Raw genomic sequence first — 12,443 nt, forward strand, 5'->3', positions numbered from 1 at the left:
CCATGCTGTTGTTTTTTAATATAAACAAAATAAAATATATTGCCAATTGTACTAAAAATATTGACACCATCCCAAAGCTGCCACCTATTGATCTAATGTAGATAGATATAGTTCATTTCTATGGGATAGACTTCAGCATATTGTAATTTAATATAGAAAGAATCAAAATTCACATATTTTTTAATTTCATGTCCAATAATTCAAAATAAACATAAATGAAAGTGCATAATAATAAAAAAAAATCAATTGCAAAATGTTGATTTATCTGCAAGAGAAGAATTAGTATGATCAGACCAAAATATTATAATTTCTTTAAGTCATAGTGGAGTAAACATTGCAGTCCCCTTCTGTTATACCATTATTTATGTAGGAAAATGAAAAATTGGACTGCATAAAGCTTTAAAAACAGAATTTTGTATATCTTCTCCCTAAGAATATAGAAGTCTTGAGGGCAAGATAAGGTTGTGATTAATTATAACATTATCAATTTTAGGATATAATTTAAGTGTTGAAAGAGGCATGATTACCTTCTGTGCAGCCTTATTCAGTAGATGTGTCTCTTAAGATTTGTAACATTTACAATAAATAATTGTCTTTCTACATAGTGCAATTAATGTAAGGCTTGTGGTTACATTTTTCTATATTTCTTCCAAAAATAACACTGCAGAAACCAATTACCTTTTAAAACCCTTGTATTCAATCCAAAATGTCAAGATAAGCTAAAGTTTTACAAGAAAACTAGAGTCAATCTTTTTTAAAAGAAACGTGCCTTTGTTCAGAAGAAGCATGATACAAAATGATCCTGAAAATATTGTTTCCCTTTGCAAGGTTTCACTAAAGTTTCAAACGGAAATGCTTTATTTAACCTATGAGTAATTATAAGTCAAGTTAACTGGGATTTACCAAGTTGATTGAATGTTGGCAATTGCTTCATGTAGTTACATTGCTTTGTTTTATGCTATTTCAACTAACATCTGTATATTTTAAGAGAATCCAGATTTGCCAAATACTATTAACATGGGCAACATATATATTTAAACACATCAATAATTATTTGCATTTGTTTTGGAAAAATGTAGCATAGAATGTCATTTGAAAACAATTTATCAAGTATGCCTCCAAACCAGGGCTAGCAGAGATTCTTTCAATTATAAAATAGAGTTATTTGCCAAAATATGTTTTTCATACATGCATAGATAAGAAAAGGCTGGCGTCTCAAGTTTTTTTCCCCCATGGGTAATATTTTTAGGCAGCTTTGCACAACATGTGGTTTCTTAGTGTTACTAAGGCAGAAAGCAATATTGAAGTGCTCCCCATCGAGCACAGTGGCAGGATATGGGCTCAGAAATGCCAGTGAACACCACTGGAGGAAATGTGAGTGCTAATGCAGCCTCTTTTGTTAGGGCTCTGAGTGCTCTCTATTAAAAGAAGTAAACACACTCTCTGCAAAAAGTGGAAATTTTCTCACTTTACACAAATAACACATTTAAGAGGAAATAACCCATAATGAGAAAGACCTGTCACCAGTGTCCTACTTTCTCAGTAGCTTTTCTCAAGGCAGTAGCTTGCTACCATTGCAGTAGCACTCAGTTAAGATAAACATTTAGGGTTTTAATTTTTTCTAACTTATTAGAATAAATTTCAAAAAAAAAAAAAAGGGAGAGAGAGAGAGAAAGAAGCTTCCTCTAGACTTTCAGGGACTTGTTACCTGTGTTTCTAAGATTACCTAATTGCCTTGCACCTCGTTTGATAGAGTCAAACTCTAAATAGGAATTACATTTTCTTTTTGCTATATCACAGATCTGTTAGACTCCTTTACCCCTAGGCACATGCAAGAGCACACACACACACTCACACACACACACACACACACACACAAGTCTGCCACCAAGGAAGACAAATTTGCCTTAGAGGAAAGCAACTCTCCTCAGATAAAGGCTGACATCCATATAGTTTCCCTAACTGCCATAGAAAGATGGACAAAGATTCCCAAGGATGTCACAAATGCACGGATAAACGTGCCTTTGTGCTGAAGATATGAATTGTTCATGATTTGTAAGTGTTAGAAAGAATCTTCTCTCCCATCTCTATTGGGTTTTTAGTCGGTATCACTAGGCCTAAGCAAAGGAGGATATCAGGAGATGCAGCCTCGATCAAGAAATGTAAGTGGGAGCAGTAGGGAATCAACTAAATGCTGCTGGAGACCCCCAAATCACTGAGACTTTGAGTAATTTGATTTCTTTTTCTCATGAAGAAGAAGTAGCCTGTTGTGTTTTGAAAGTTTTTTAACCTAGTCTTAAGTTATATTACACAGAAAGAGGCAAAAAAATGTCGATTTGTTCTGACAGGCCTTTGCTTCTAAACAGTGGGATTCCTTTTCACATCAAATCGAAGCTAGCCTAGGACTTGCATGTCCTGCGGTACTGCACCTGCAGAAACTTGACTTGAGAAAGCGGGCCCTGGAAAAAGAACTGACAGAATGGCAATAACTAGTTGCTTGTCCTCTGAAATGTATTTTTGAGGTTCTTCAGAAACATACCTGCAAATTGATTTTTTTCCTCCATGGGCACATGGTCATAACGTAGAGGCCTGTGCAGCCACAGCCCAGGGCTATCACCTTCCTAGTTCACTTTGGAAATTTATATAGATATTTTATTTATAATGAAAAAATAGAAACTGAATCTAACAAAAGATCTGCATTTATAATGAAACTTTATTAAATAAAACTATAAGTAAAAATTTTTGTGATAAAAAAGTGTTTATTTTTTTTCACCTATGTTTCTGACATTTGAAAGGATTTTTTATTTTATCCAGTTGTAACTTCATGCCCAATAAAGACATTTTACTATTTCTAGTTAAGTTGTACTTGGAATTAGGGTAACTAACAACAAATAGTCTTGGATAATTAAGCTAAATAACTGAGTAATATGAATATTATCATCAGGTGGGAATTAAAGATAGTGCAAAAAAATTCATTCACTTATAGATTTTTCTTTTTGTTAAGTTCCCAATTATTTTTTATTAAATTTATTGAGGTTAACTTGGTTAAATTTTGGGCACCCTTGATAACAGACCAGACAATATATTCAACATGTTGCCCTTTAATTAGAGATCACTATGAATTGATTATATATCTCATTTGCCAGTGTTGAAATTCATGTGTCCCATAAATATTGATTGATTACCTATTATGTGGGTACAGTTTTAGTATCTTACAATGTATTAGTCAACAACCCAATACAAAAATAATTCCTGACCTGTTAGACTTTATATATCCTAGTATTATTTAGAGAATGGTAACTAATAAATACAATTGTAAATAAGTACTTTACATGGTCTTTTAGAAGGTTATATTTGCTAAAAAATATAAAAATAAAAAAATACAGCAGTGAATGGGTGGGATGGACAGCTGCAAATATAAATAGAATGATCAGCATAGGCCTCATATAGATTTGAAAAGAAAATGTCACTTTCTGCATTGTCTGACCAGAAGTATAGATGCTGTTTCTACACCCAATCCTGATCTTTATAGAGATGGAGAAATTATGAAAATTCACAAGAAACTAGCAGTGGGCTAGAATCCAGAAAGAAATGCCAGTCACTACAAAGCCTAATAGAATTGGATTGAAATATAAATTTAGGACTTCATACCCATATGTTACTGAAATCAGAGCAAATTCATGAGACTGGTGGACAGTGTACAAATAGTTCTTTCCTTTCCAAGTGGGGACCACACATGTGCACATGCACACACATGCAGGGTGTAGGAGAATCTCAGATGATTGGAGTGACTCAGGGCACCAGGAAATGCAGCCCCTACAGGCAAAGGTCTGAAAGGAGAGGTTGAAGCTTAGTGGTCTGGAAATAACTCTTCCTGAGAGTTACAGCCATGGTAAACTTTATCTCATTTGTAATCTAAAAAAGCACTAATTATTGCAATGTACAGCATTGTTCAAGTCTCTGAATGAGATTCTATTTTAAACCGATAACACTCCATGCTGATGGAGCTGCATTTTGTGGGGACAAGTAAATTAATATACCTTAAGAACATTGGACAAGAATCTGAGGCACCTATTTACATTCTAGGACCTCTGTTGAGATTCCACACAAAGTGTAGACACATTATCATGTAAAGATTCTTACAACAGCTTAATCTAGAAGAGGTAAAATGGAAACAACTGTAGGTGTGCAGTAATAGGAAAGTGCTTAAATAAATGATGGTCATTCAAACATGAACTATTAATAACTATAAACAGTAATATTTAGTTACACAAAAATATACCATAAATGAAAAAATAATGCAATAGTATTTCTTCTGTAAACTCAAAATATATAAAGATTAATAAAAGTAAAGACCCCTAAAGGTAATTAATAACATGCTGATTTTTTTGAAGGAAGGATTTATGGCAAACTAATTTGTTTCTATTTTTTTTTTCCTCTACTTTGTAAATTTTCATAGTGAATAGGTATTACTTTTAAGGCTAAAATAAAATGAAGCATGTTGTTCACAAAGAGCCACTCAGAATAAGATTTAGTAAAGAAATCTATTCTTCACTTTATAAATAACTGCTAACATAATTAAGGATTAAAATGTAGAGTTTTGGAGAAGCATATAACAGCTCAATTTCTTTATATAAGACCCCATGGATGTATTACTGGAGGCTGACAGTTTCTGTGCATTTTTGTTTAATTTTGCATTTTTACTTAGTTGAAATTTTAAATAATAATAACAAAATAAAAAAATCAACTGCATGATTAGATTAACCTGGAGTGCACTCTGCCTAGGGCTAGAGAGGGCAGCAGAGATAAGAGATAGTGGGATGAGCTGACACCTCTCCAGGAACAGCTTTCTATTGAAAACACTCCTGCTGCTGTAGCAAGATCCACTTTTTGCCTGAAGTCTGACCTGTGCACTCACAGCCTAGAAACCCTTTGGAGTCCTGTTGTCCATGTCCATTTTCTTCTTTCACTTCTTGATCTGTATCACCCATCAAGAGGTTCTCATTCCCAATTCTCTTCCAGATATTTGTTGAAATCTCTTTTGTACTAAAAGGTCTCTTGGTTGTATGATTTTTTTATTTCACATTTTTTTAAATGGAGTCTAGCGAGGAAAAGAAACAGACACTCAAGCTGAACTAGACATCTTGACGCGAAGGCCTGTTTTTACCAAATGAACAAGAACAACTTGACCTTGACTGAAGCACTGTGGTATGTTAGCCTCTAAGTGTCTGCTTTCAGGTGAGTTGTAACTACAAAGGAAAGAACATTGCTTTCCTCTCTTCTTCCCAGATACCCCATGGCAGGCAGGCCCTAGGATGATCTTCATTAACTCCTGGCGCTTGGTACCAGACTTCCTCCTGTAAAATTTCCTCCTCTGGAGTGCGGGTGAACCCTGTGATTTGCTTCTAATAAAACATGGCAAAAGGTGATGGGATTACACCCTTGATCAGGTTATGTTATATAGAAATGGTGGAGAGGCCCCTTCCATGATTATATTATCTTAGACTCCAGACTTCTAATTGGAATGAGAGGCTCCCTCTTTGATTCAAAGAGCAAGCTGCCATAATGTGGCTGCCTATGGAGAGGCCCACATGGGAAAGAACTGTGGGCAGGCAGCCTCTAGGAGCTGAGGGCCTCAGCCCTATACCTGTCGCAAGGACTGAACTCTGCCAAAAGCCACAGAGCCTGGAAGAGGCCCCCGAGTGCCAGATGAGAACATGGACTGCAGCCTTGGGAGACCCTGAACAGAGAAAATACCCAGCTAAGCCAGGCCCAGATACACTCCTGACCCACAAAATCTATAAAAAAATCAGTGGGTATTGTTTTAAGTCACTAACTTTCTAGTAATTTTTTTTTACACACAGAAAACAATATACCCCATAACTACTTTAACAATTGTTTTATACAAAATGCAGTAGGAACTAGCTCTGTTACTATGGGGACTGAGGTATCTGGGATTTAGGGTCAGACCAAAGCTGCCACACCTACCCAATCAGGAGGTCATCTCCATTGTGCATCTTCATTTTTTATTAGAACCCTAGCCATTATAACATGCATTTTCCAACTAAAAAGACAAACTGACTATTATATACCACCAAAATATATTTTAAACATACAAAGAAATTCAGAGTTAGGCAAATAGATTCCGCATGATGATATGAGCACTTCTCTTTCTACCATTAATCATTGTCTGAAATGATACATTTTACTTATTAATTTCCACCAATTAGAATTTTGGTTCCAGCAGGACAGGATTTTCTTTGACATGTTCACTATTGTTTCCCAGTAACCTGAGCAGAAACAGCACATAATAGATACTGAATATATAAAAATTATTGAATATGCTTAATAATAATTTCTGAATAAAAAATAACTGAAGTCTCTACATTCACAAGAAGAAATCCAGTTAGAAAGTGAATGATCCACCCAACAAGTTTGCTATTTTGAGACTAAGACTGTAAAGTTAATTTTCATTATTGCCTAGACACCATGAGGAAATCAGAAGAGTGAGACAAGGTAGGCAAAAACAAAAACTGAAAGACTCAGAGGTCAGAGCGGCACACTAAGGGTTCATCAAGCTCATCATTAGCTCTCTTCCCACCCACCTTCCAGACTGACCTTCCCATCCATAGTGGTCTCAGTCCCAGCCCAGTATTGAAAAGATCCCTACCAGCAACAACAGCATGAACAATAAAGTTGCAGGATGGTTCCGTATTCCATCATCTGCACACTGCATTGTGAGCACATCATCACTTTCCGTCCCCATTCCCCCCCCTTTGCCCATCTCTACTTAGTCTCTGTCCCCCCTTTCCCTCTGCTATCACCCCACTGTTTTCTGTGACTATTGTTATGTATATATATTTTTTGGCGAATCCTTTTGAAGTGTGTTGAGTTGTACATTTGAAACCTGTGTGGTTTTAAGAATCAATATCACCCCAATAAATTCAGTTTAAAATTAAATAAATAAATAAATGCAGGAAAAACTGGGGGGGAAATTGCAGGATGAGATAGCATTTTGCCAGTGATGGTGACCTGAATACCATGAAAAGCAAAAAGAAAAACCATGCTTCTCAATAGCCAGGTAATAGAATACCAAATCCACCATCCATGTTTTTCTTAGAACAACTTGAGTGTGCCTTTCCTTCTTACATCCAAAACATTTTCTAAAACAGTAGCCTTTCTGTGAATGGCTCATCTTTTATACCCATTCATAATTCTGTGCAAATGGAAGCCAGCAAAATGTCTAGAAATTTAAGATAAAGCAAGAGAAACAATGTAATGGAAAGATGACCGCAGCCTTTGTTTCCCTGGCACTTTGCCTCTCTGCTCAGTTAAATGTACAGTGTGTGGGCATAAAATGTATCCAGTCACCAGAGGACGGACATATTCCAATCGGAGTAGCAGGAAGCTTACCCTTTCTCTACCCATGACCCTCAGAAAACAGGCTTTCTGGGAGTAAATTGAGGCTAAATGTGAATCTCTCTGGAGACAAGATAGTGATGGTCATAATTTTCCTCACACTGGATATGATTGCGTATCATCTGTCCTCTTTAAAATTATGTATAATGGAAAACCTTTTAGTTATACAGTACTCTGTAGGGTACTCAGAGGAAAATGCAGACAAGACAGGTGATAAATGCGCAGATAACCAAATAGTGTGAACCTGCTTCTTGTTCTTTCCCTCACACACAGGAATAATGTTGAGAGCTGTGCGAAACCACCAATCCTCAGAATCCACACATTCACTCAAAAACTTGGATTTTGCAATAATTTGAAATTTTAATGCAAGGCATAATATTTTCATCAACCCAAGATTAAACAGTGAGTATAATTCTGCGCTTTGTGAGCTCTCACTAGCATTGCTTACAGGATGCAGTAAATAAGCTCCTAAATATTTATCTCAATCAATTATTTGAGATGGAGTTAAATTTCTAATGAAATCGGGATCAAGCTACTAAAGAATTTTATTGTCAATTTTAAAGCAACTTATCTATCTCTGATGTGTCATTATGTTCACCAGCTTTGCATATAAGCCTGGTTATGTGTATTACTTGACTCACATGCACAGTATACTCTGCCTTTATACATAATTCTTCTTTCTCTGTTTACTTCCTCTGTGGTGGAGAGAGAGCAAGTCTTCACCCTCGGCATTGCTATTGTCTGCTTTGGTTGAATTTAGATCCATGTACCCATGTTTTGGATAATTAATAAGAAATCTCTACATCGGGTTATAGGGAGAGTATATAGCATCCTGCGCAGTTTCCCACACATTCACTGACACTCAGTGGAAGGGACGAGCTCGTTTCCCAGTGATTCCGGATAAGAGGGAGTCTGCATAGTGCTGCAGGAAAGCAGAGGGAGGGCAACTGCTGGCAGACACTAGATAAGCTTTGCCCTGAATAATGGCGTCTGGGTTAACTGCCCCAGGGCAAGAGCAGGGTTCCACCCCTGTACCAAGAGGTGAGTGTAATCCGCATGTTGACTGCTGTAATCAGGAACAAACAATTCTTGATTCTACATATTAAACCATCCTGTTTTCTCTTAGGAAAAAAAAAAAAAAAAAGAGAGAATGTGGGCATTTCTTTTGGGGATTCACAGTATTGTGTAGCATTTATGGAGAAAGAGAGAATAGAGAGAATGAAGAGTAAAGTGAACTGAGCAATGAGTTGCACAAGGTAAAAACCTGGGTGTGAGCTTTGAGTTTTTCACGCACCTATCTGCCACATCTAATGTATTCTAACAATTTTCCTATTAGACCCCAGCTGCGGGCAGGTGCAGGGCAGGTGGGCAGAATCCTGAGCTTTCTTAAACCACCTAAAGCTAGCAGTAAATTCAAATTCATTAGTTGGGAGCAGCCTTTTTTTCCCCCAACATCACAAACAAACTTTTTGCTTATAATCCATTATAATCTTATGGACCCGTCATACACGCAGTGTGTCTTTGACCTAAACATCTTTATGCAGTGCACAACTATATCTAAACAGAGTACTTTTTTTTTTTTTTTTTTTAATCAATGCTCACAACAGATTTATCTGTTCCTGGACCAGGTTCCATATTGATTTCTTGATTTAGGGTCATAGAAGGTATTAAGTGGAGCCCGGCCGGGCGTGGCTCAGCAGTTGAGCATCGACCTAGGATCTAGGCAATCAGGGTTCCATTCCCCGTCAGGGTCATGCCAGGGTTGCGGGCACCATCCCCAGTCAGAGGCCTGCAGGAGGCAGCCGATCAATGACTCTCTCATCATTGATGTTTCTCTCTCTCTCTCTCCTTCCCTCTCCCTTCCTCTCTCTGAAATCAGTAAAGATATATTTAAAAAAAAGAGAAGGTATTAAGTGGAATCATTTAGTATGATTGGAATAGTTCTAGAGTTTTAGTTGTTTGTACTTGACTATCGTTACTATTGTTGGTTTTTTTCTAACCATGATTCTGGGCAGAAAGTAACTATCTTGACAACTTTCTTATGCTGATGGGCAAAACTTTTCTAAAAATATAAATTCTTGGAGAGTACAAGTTTTGAAAAAGAATCTTATTTTCAGATCCCTACCATGAAGCTTCTGAGGCCATCAACCCAGATCTTGATTCCCATGGTCAATAGTGGCATAATTTTTCCTTTAAAAGTAAAAGTATGATGTTTTTGATTAATCTTATAAAAAATGGTTAGGAAAAGAAGAATCATTCAATGCTAGCTTAGATGAGCATGTAGAGATGTCTTTCTCTGGTTTTGCTAATAATTTTTATTGTTATTTTAAAATAAAGAAATAGCTGAATGATTCAAGATGGGGGCGTAGGTCACATCTGCACCTGCCTCCTACAACCACATCAGAATTACAACTAAAATACAGAACCACAATCACTCAGAGTCTCCTGAAACCTGGCTGCACAGAAGCCCGACAACCAGGGACCTGAAGCAGCACCGAGACCGGGAGGAGGGGCGGAGACGCGGGTGGATTGGGGCTGAATCAGGTGCTACAGGTTAAACCTGGGAGGGAATCTCGGCAGCAGGGATTTCCCAGAGGAGGGAGGGGTCCCAGCCCCACAGCAGGCCCCCAGCCCAGGGCTCCAGGCCGGGAAGAGACGTCCCCACAACTCCGGGCTGTGAAACCAGCGGGGACTGTCCCTGAGGGTCGCGGAGGGTGAGGGAGCCCCAGCAGCTCCTCTAAAGGGCCCGGCACGGACTCACTCGGACGCTCCCTCTGAGCCCAGCGCCGGGCAGCAGCCTGAAAGGACCCGGGACACTCGGGGAGGAACTAACCTGCCTGAGATCCGGGCGAGAGCTGCAGGGGCGGCTTCCTCCCAGGCAGAAGGGCTGGCAGAGGCCATGGCTCCTTGGGCGAGTCCTCCCCGCACACAGCCGGCGGGCAGGCGCCATGTTTGAGTCGCCAGCACCTGACTCTCACCTTTGGCCCCGCCCCGTGATTCCCGGAGGCCCCGCCCCTCCCCACCTGCAGCTCATCCAGGCTATTTCCAGGGGCTTTTCTGTGAAGTGGCCTCTCGAGCCTCATGCTTAGGACTTTCCTAAAATCTCTCAAACAAGCAGCACGGGCCCCATACAGCTTGATAAGTGGCCCCAGGCCTGGCACTAGCGGCAGCTGCATTGGCTCACGGCTTGGCCTCTCCTGGGCACCTCCAAGTATAAGTAGCAGCCAACTACGGTTTGCTGTGTAGCTCATGCTGGGTGGCGCTGGGGCAAGGCACTGGTACAGGCTGACTTTGCACCTCTCCGGAGGCCCCAGAGACGGTGCACCTGGTGGTTAGACTCGACCACGCTGTATTACAGCCCTACCACATCCACGAGTGACACCCAAGCGGCGCACTTGGTGAACACCAAAGCTCCGCTAAAGTAAATCCTGCTCCATACGGGTGTCTCCAGCACTGCAGCTCTCTGGCTGTAGTTGCAGTTGGTCCTCATAGCTGATTGGGCTGTGGGTCAGTTCCTCCCAGGGACACCAACAGCAACCAAGGCTCAACTACAATAGGACAGTGCACACAGCCCACACAGGGGAGCACCTGGAAGGCCCAGCTCAGGTGACTAGGGAGGCTGAGCCACTGGGCCCTACAGGACACCTACTACACAAAGCCACTCTACAAATTCCAGGAGACATAGCAGCTCTACCTAATACATAGAAACAATCACCTGGAAGCAGCCAAAATATGGAGGCCAAGAAACATGTCACAAAGGAAAGAACAGAAGAAATCCCTAGAAGAGGAACTAAATGAAATATATCTAAGCAAGCTAACAGATACAGAGTTCAGAATTTTGTTTATAAGGATGTTTAAGCAGACTATTAGGGAAATAACTGAGAAAATTGATAACATAATAAAGTACCAATTTGAAATGAAGGCTACAGGAATTGAAATGAAAAATAATTTACAGGGAATCAACAGTAGAGGAGAGGACGCTGAGAATCAAATCAGCAGTTTGGAACATGAGGAAACAAAAAACACCCAACCAGAAGAGCAAAAAGAAAAAAGAATCCAGAAATATGAAAATAATATAAGGTGCCTCTGGGACACCTTCAAGAGACCCATCATTCATATTATTGGGGTGCCAGAAGAGAAAGAAAGAGACCAAGGAATTGAAAACCTATTTGAAACAATAATTACAGAAAACTTCCCCTACCTGGGGAAAGAAAGAGACTTACAAGTCCAGGAAGCACAGAGAGTCCCAAACAAGAGGAACCCAAATAGGCCCACAGCAAGACACATCATAATTAAAATGCCAAAGGTTTAAGACAAAGAGAGAATCTTAAAAGCAGCAAGAGAAAAGCAATTAGTTACCTACAAGGGAGCCCCCATATGACTGTCAGATGATTTCTCAACAGAAACTTTGCAGGCCAGAAGGGAGTGGCAAGAAATATTCAAAGTGATGAAAAACATGGAACTACAACCAAGATTGCTCTACCCAGCAAAGCTATCATTTAGAATTAAAGGTCAAATAAAATGCTTCACAGATAAGAAAAAGCTAAAGGATTTTATCACCACCAGACCAGCACTACAGGAAATGTTGAAGGGTCTTCTTTAAGAAGAAACTAATGAACAAAAGAATCTGAGGAACTAAATAGATCCAGAGACATTGATGCATGCAACAGACAATCATATTTCAGAGGAAAGAGGGAAGGGGGGTGGAGGGTGGAGGGTGGGAAGAAATTAACCAAAGAAGTTATATGCATATATGCATAACCCATGGACACAGTTAATTACAGGGTGAAGGCCTGGGGAGGAGGTGGGAGTGAACTGGAGGGGGTCTTTGGGGTAGAAAACGGGACATCTGTAATACTCTCAACAATAAAGATAAATTTTAAAAAATAAAATAAAGAAATACATTTTTAATCTATTAGTAAGTATAAGATATAAAGAGGTTAAAAAAATCATTTCAATGACAGTTAAGATTTTTTAGTTTAAATGATTATAAGGTTAACAAAAGTAATTTTTGTGATTATAAA

This window comes from Miniopterus schreibersii (assembly GCF_964146895.1).
Source record: "Miniopterus schreibersii genome assembly, chromosome: 2".
In the NCBI taxonomy this organism is placed as follows: Eukaryota; Metazoa; Chordata; class Mammalia; order Chiroptera; family Miniopteridae; genus Miniopterus; species Miniopterus schreibersii.